Consider the following 7,200-nt stretch of genomic DNA (forward strand, 5'->3'; position numbering starts at 1 on the left):
TCATTTCTCATTCTAATCTCACCCTCCCATATCTTCCATCCTTTCATTTGTTTATAGGAGCTTACTCTGTTCATATAATCAGAAAAGGAAAACAAATTCCTGGCGCCCCAAGAAGACGATTTGAAAGCGCATTTATTTTAGTGTTTGTTTTGCTAGTTACCTCATTAGTGATCGCTTGGCAGAGATGCTTTGTCATTAAATACAAACAGTCAGAGAAGTTTTAGCATTGAAATGTAGTCACATGAACGCAGTCCTGTTACATTACGGACCATAGATTGTTCGTCTGCACCAGTAACATGTAAGAAAGTTTATACAATGGTTTAATATGTCTGTTTTCTCTCCTACAGGGCCATATTGCAAGCTCCAGCTGCTGCGCTGAGACGTTACAGGCAGCTCACACACAAGATTTTAGGATAAGTCAGTCGTTCTTTATTTGCAGAGATGTACTTTGATCTCTATACAAGTTATCTGCTCCTGGCTGTTTATCTAACAAAGCGTAGGTAGTAAACAGAGCGCCGTCTCCAATGGGCTTTGAGGTCTTGTCTGCACTGACAGATGTAGAAGTCATTAGGCAGAGATGTGCCAATTCATGCCACATCTGTATCATTTCTGGGGCTTTAAGATTTAGAGCTGTAGACCCGGTACATAGACGACGTTTCATGCATTGTATACATACAGAATGTATGTATAGCAAAGTGACAGGTTTGGAAAAGTTTAGGATTATTCAAATTGATGGTCTTGAATTAATTATTTATTATTATAGCGATATTTATTCCATGGCGCTTTACATGTGAAAAGGGGCATACATAATGTTTAAGTATCTTTTTAGTCTTCAAACCAAATTTTTACATAACTTTTTATGTAAAACTAGAAAACTGGAGTTTTCCAGCATACAGGTCCAGTTCACAACACAAAGAAGATTGTTTTCATTTATAGAAAGAGTATGTATATATATTGAGTTATATTTTTTTTTCTCCTAATGGTAAAGTGACAGTGCATTTATTGCAAAATTCTAAGCTAATTTTTTTACAATTTGTTATGCCTACTGCAGGGAAGGTGAATGACTACAGTCAACTGGCAACTTCTCCAGATGGGGCTCTCCAACTTGTCTTATGTGGTAAGGCAGCAACTGCATCCAGAAGAGTGAATGAAAAGATGACCACACATAGTCCTTGCCTTTCTTCATTCACCTTTATCAGAGAGTCAAGTGTTTGCTTCCCCTGATGGACATGATTATATAATAGCACAACCATAAAGATACTGAATATTTCTGTAAACCTATATGCAAAATTGTTGCATAATACAAATTAAATGGCAATACTCTTATACATTCTAACAGCCAAATATCTTCAACTTGAAAGAAATGTCTCTAATATCTAATACTAGCTGTAGTACTCGGCGTTGCCCGGGATAGTAACTGTCTCTCTGTCTCTCTCCCAGTGTCTGTCTGTCTCTGATGTCTGTCTCTGTGTCTCTGTCTGTCTGTATCACTCTCTTTGTCTGTCTTTGTATCAGTCTCTCTGTCTATCTCTGTGTCTGTCTCTCTCTGTCTCTCTGTCTGTCAGTCTAGTTCCCGGTCTATCTCTTTCCCCGTCTCTCTCTTTCCCCGTCTCTGTCTCTTACCCCATCTGTCTTGTTCCAGGTCTGTCTCTTTCCCTATCTCTTTCTCCGTCTGTCTCTGTCTCTTTCCTTGTCTTTGTCTCTTTCCCCTTCTGTCTCTTTCCCCTTCTGTCTCTGTCTCTTTCTCCGTCTCTTTCCTTGTCTCTGTCTGTCTCTTTCCCTGTCTCCCTATCTCTATCCCTGTCTGTCTGTGTCTGTCTTTGACTGTCTGTCTCTCTCTATCCATCTCTGTCCCTGTCTGTCTCTGTCTCTCTCTATTCGTCTCTCCACCGACATTATATTACCTCACACATAAGATTCTTATACTAAAAGTGTCTTTCGTTCCTAGAACAACCAATTACAGCTCCTATTAATAACCTAACAGCTCGCAGCTCCATTGACTTTAATGGAGGCAGATTTTTTGGAGAGTAACTGTAAAGCGCGGGGTTACATTTTTCCGTCAAAACATAGTCGATGACGTTCCCTGAGTCACATGGCGTGTCTGTGCAAAATTTTGTGATTGTAAACGTGACACTGCGGATTCCTTTAGCGGACACACACACACACACACACACACACACACACACACTCAGCTTTATATATCTAATATATAAAGCTCAGTGTATGTGTATATATATGTCCGCTAAAGGAATCCGCGCCGTCACATTTACAATCACAAAATTTCGCACAGACACGCCATGTGACTCAGGGAACGTCATAGACTATGTTTGGACGTGAAAATTTAACCCCGCGCTTTACAGTTACTCTCCAAAAAACCTGCTTACATTAAAGTCAATTAATGGAGCTGCGAGCTATTAGGTTATTAATAGCAGCTGTGAGTGGTTGCTAAAGGAACAAAGGAAATCGTTAGTATAAGAAGCTTATGTGTGAGGTAATAAGATGTCGGTGGGAAGACAGAGAGAGACAGAAAGAGACAGACAGGGAAAGAGACAGAGAGAAAAAGACAGTCAAAGAGACACAGAGGCAGACAGGGAAAGAGACAGAGAGAGAGACAGACAGTCAAAGAGACAGAGGTAGACTGACACAGACAGACGGGGAACTAGACAGACGGGGAACGAGACAGACGGGGAACGAGACAGACACACAGAGACAGACAGAGACAAACAGACAGACTGGGAGAGCGACAGAGAGATAGTTACCATCCCAGGCAACGCCCGGGTACTACAGCTAGTATGTATATATATATATATATATATATTTATATATATATATAGTCAGGGCCAGAAATATTTGGACAGTGACACAAGTTTTGTTATTTTAGCTGTTTACAAAAACATGTTCAGAAATACAATTATATATATAATATGGGCTGAAAGTGCACACTCCCAGCTGCAATATGAGAGTTTTCACATCCAAATCGGAGAAAGGGTTTAAGAATCATAGCTCTGTAATGCATAGCCTCCTCTTTTTCAAGGGACCAAAAGTAATTGGACAAGGGACTCTAAGGGCTGCAATTAACTCTGAAGGCGTCTCCCTCGTTAACCTGTAATCAATTGATTACAGGTGTGTGGTTTTGCATTTGGAAGTTGTTGCTGTGACCAGACAACATGCGGTCTAAGGAACTCTCAATTGAGGTGAAGCAGAACATCCTGAGGCTGAAAAAAAAGAAAAAAAATCCATCAGAGAGATAGCAGACATGCTTGGAGTAGCAAAATCAACAGTCGGGTACATTCTGAGAAAAAAGGAATTGACTGGTGAGCTTGGGAACTCAAAAAGGCCTGGGCGTCCACGGATGACAACAGTGGTGGATGATCGCCGCATACTTTCTTTGGTGAAGAAGAACCCGTTCACAACATCAACTGAAGTCCAGAACACTCTCAGTGAAGTAGGTGTATCTGTCTCTAAGTCACCAGTAAAGAGAAGACTCCATGAAAGTAAATACAAAGGGTTCACATCTAGATGCAAACCATTCATCAATTCCAAAAATAGACAGGCCAGAGTTAAATTTGCTGAAAAACACCTCATGAAGCCAGCTCAGTTCTGGAAAAGTATTCTATGGACAGATGAGACCAAGATCAACCTGTACCAGAATGATGGGAAGAAAAAAGTTTGGAGAAGAAAGGGAACGGCACATGATCCAAGGCACACCACATCCTCTGTAAAACATGGTGGAGGCAACGTGATGGCATGGGCATGCATGGCTTTCAATGGCACTGGGTCACTTGTGTTTATTGATGATATAACAGCAGACAAGAGTAGCCGGATGAATTCTGAAGTGTACCGGGATATACTTTCAGCCCAGATTCAGCCAAATGCCGCAAAGTTGATCGGACGGCGCTTCATAGTACAGATGGACAATGACCCCAAGCATACAGCCAAAGCTACCCAGGAGTTCATGAGTGCAAAAAAGTGGAACATTCTGCAATGGCCAAGTCAATCACCAGATCTTAACCCAATTGAGCATGCATTTCACTTGCTCAAATCCAGACTTAAGACGGAAAGACCCACAAACAAGCAAGACCTGAAGGCTGTGGCTGTAAAGGCCTGGCAAAGCATTAAGAAGGAGGAAACCCAGCGTTTGGTGATGTCCATGGGTTCCAGACTTAAGGCAGTGATTGCCTCCAAAGGATTCGCAACAAAATATTGAAAATAAAAATATTTTGTTTGGGTTTGGTTTATTTGTCCAATTACTTTTGACCTCCTAAAATGTGGAGTGTTTGTAAAGAAATGTGACAATTCATACAATTTCTATCAGATATTTTTGTTCAAACCTTCAAATTAAACGTTACAATCTGCACTTGAATTCTGTTGTAGAGGTTTCATTTCAAATCCAATGTGGTGGCATGCAGAGCCCAACTCGCGAAAATTGTGTCACTGTCCAAATATTTCTGGACCTAACTGTATATATATTAGTGGAAGAAAGAGAGAGAATAAAGAGAGGGAGAGTAAAAATTGTGTGCAAGTTGTGGACTTATCTAACTTATTTGTTCCTGGACAGAGTTGTGCTTCTTCTGGATCAAGTTCACACTCTCACTGGACTGCCAGCACAAGTGATGAGGATTTCATCCATTTTTATGTCCTTTGCTATCTTGGTGTCTCTTCTGTGCATTCATCCAGCAGCAAGAGAGAAAAGGGGCACATCCATTGATGACGCATCTTGAGACTTTTTTTAATTGCAAAAGGATTTCATTAAACTCACAAAATTATTTCTTACACAGCATATAGAATCACATCATATACAAGGTTAGTAGCTGACTTTAAGTTTCTCCTTGATGGCTTCTTCTGGGGCCATCAGAGCAAGCTCAGAGTTAGGAGGATGACCTCATACTTTAGGAGGGTTTTCTATTTAATCCCGTGCCTTTCCAGAACCACAACTCCAGGAACTACTGCCTATTCTGCAGCAAAAATGTCATGTCCATCAATTATTTTACAGCTGCAGCCTATCAGTGACTTTTGTACATCTGACAAGTGACTGCTTAGAGAGATTACATCACCAAAGGCCACCAGGAACAAAAAGTGTCTTAAGTGATATAATCCTAAGCAGTCACATGTCAGATGTGTAAGCATCAATGGTGTGGTCAGTGAATAGCTAAAGCAGTAATGTTATGATGGACATGATATCATTGTTGATGAACCGGCAGGGACTTCTGGAGCTTTGGGTCTAATGAGGCAGCGGATTGGATAGTAAAATCACAACATTGGGCGGCACGGTGGCTCAGTGGTTAGCACTGTAGCCTTGCAGCACTGGGGTCCTGGGTTCAAATCCCACCAAGGACACCATCTGCAAGGAGTTTGTATGTTCTTCCCGTGTTTGCATGTTTCCTCCGGGTTCTCCGGTTTCCTCCCACACTCCAAAGACATACAGGTAGGGACTCTAGATTGTGAGCCTCAATGGGGACAGTGTTGCCAATGTATGTAAAGCGCTGTGGAATTAATAGCGCTATATAAATGAATAAAATTATTAATTATTATTATCATCAGTCACGAGGTCATCTGCCCGAATTTCAGTTTTGTTCTGACAGCCCTGGAAGAAGCCATCAAGGCGAAACTTGGAGTTGGAGGATGACCTTGTATCTGATGTGATTTTATTTATTTAATGTATAAACTGAGCGAAGATATTGCCGCTCATCATCCTCCTGACCAATACATGTTTCTCTGATAAACGGTGGAACTGTAGTCACTTGTCAGCTGCTTCATTCTTTCATTGGGTGGAGGATTTATAAAATGCACCATTGTCTAACTGGAGCTCCGAAATACCCCATGTCCTTGCCTAGTTTAATAGACAACTCTTAAAGTAAAAAAAAAAATAATAAGTGGAATTTTATTTAAACTACATTTTTTTTAAAAAGTCAATTAAATCAATTATAAACAAACATAATTTGTGTTCACCATATTTAGTAAAACTATGGAGTTCTAACTCATGAATTGTGCCAGTTGGTAAGAGCTTATATCCTAATATTTACTCGCTTTTTGTTTTTCCATTGCCTCATTATGTAATCCTGCTGCTCACAGAATAAATCCTATAAATCACAGTCTATGGATCAATGACATCTGCGGGATGTAACAAGTGGAAAACTAATGTGACTGGTTAAGAATTTGCATTAAATTGCTTTGTTTTAATTTCGGAAACTACATAATTAGGCTGGGTTGAGACGAATCTATTTCATGGTCTGTATATGGACCGCAATGCCCAGACTAACTAACTGTGGGGCTGTCAACCAATACCTACCGACTTATATGAGCCTTTGAGTCTTAAAAGAAATCTGTCAGATATGTAGTATGAAAATAACATGACATAGAGGCTGAGACCCTGATTCCAGCAATGTGTCACTTACCGGACTCCTTGGTACAGTTTTGATAGAATCACTGTTTTCTTTGCTGTAGATGTAGCATTGGTCAGAATGCTGAGCTGTGTATAACCCCGTCCATACCACAGATTGGCAACTTCCTGTGTACACTGTACAAGCTGTCAATCAGTGGCGTCGGCGGGGCTACACATTAGATGGACTGGCTGGCACAGGACAACTAGTCCTCTAAAAATAATCTCCTGTTGATAAAACACTGATTGTAGTGAAGCACCCCTGATTGGCAGCTTCCTGTGCACACTGTACCAATCAGTGGTGGGGGTGGGATTACACAGGTTAGCTGGACTGGCTGGCATGTGACAGCTAGTCACTAAGGATAATCTCCTGTTGATAAAACACTGATTGTATTGAATAACTCCTGATTGGCAGCTTCCTGTGCACACTGTACCAATCAGTGGTGGGGCGGAATTACACGTTAGCTGAACTGGCTGGCATGTGACAGCTAGTCCTATAAAGATAATCTCCTGTTGATAAAACACTGATTGTATTCAAGAACCCCTGATTGGTACAGTGTACACAGGAAGTTGCCAATCAGGGGCTCTTCAATATAATCAGTGTTTTATCAGCAGGAGATTATCACTGCAGGACTAAAGGTACTGTCACACATAACGAGATCGCTAGCGAGATCACAGCTGAGTCACCATTTGGTGACACAGTAGCGATCCCGTTAGCGATCTCGTTATGTGTGACACTTACCAGCGATCAGGCCCCTGCTGTGAGATCTCTAGTCCTTGCAGAATGGTCCAGGCCATTTTCTTCAAAGGCGATGTCCTGC

At 41.1% G+C, this 7,200-nt stretch overlaps 1 long non-coding RNA gene across 1 annotated transcript; it reads left to right on the forward strand.

Annotated features, from left to right (window-relative positions):
• The first annotated feature begins 254 nt into the window (after nucleotides 1–254).
• On the forward strand, nucleotides 255–6,020 carry LOC142245849 (uncharacterized). The gene is made up of 3 exons (XR_012724805.1): nucleotides 255–298; nucleotides 1,052–1,117; nucleotides 4,559–6,020. It is a non-coding gene; the product is annotated as an uncharacterized LOC142245849 (long non-coding RNA).
• The last annotated feature ends 1,180 nt before the right edge of the window (nucleotides 6,021–7,200 follow it).

This window comes from Anomaloglossus baeobatrachus, chromosome 7 (assembly GCF_048569485.1).
Source record: "Anomaloglossus baeobatrachus isolate aAnoBae1 chromosome 7, aAnoBae1.hap1, whole genome shotgun sequence".
NCBI lineage: Eukaryota > Metazoa > Chordata > Amphibia > Anura > Aromobatidae > Anomaloglossus > Anomaloglossus baeobatrachus.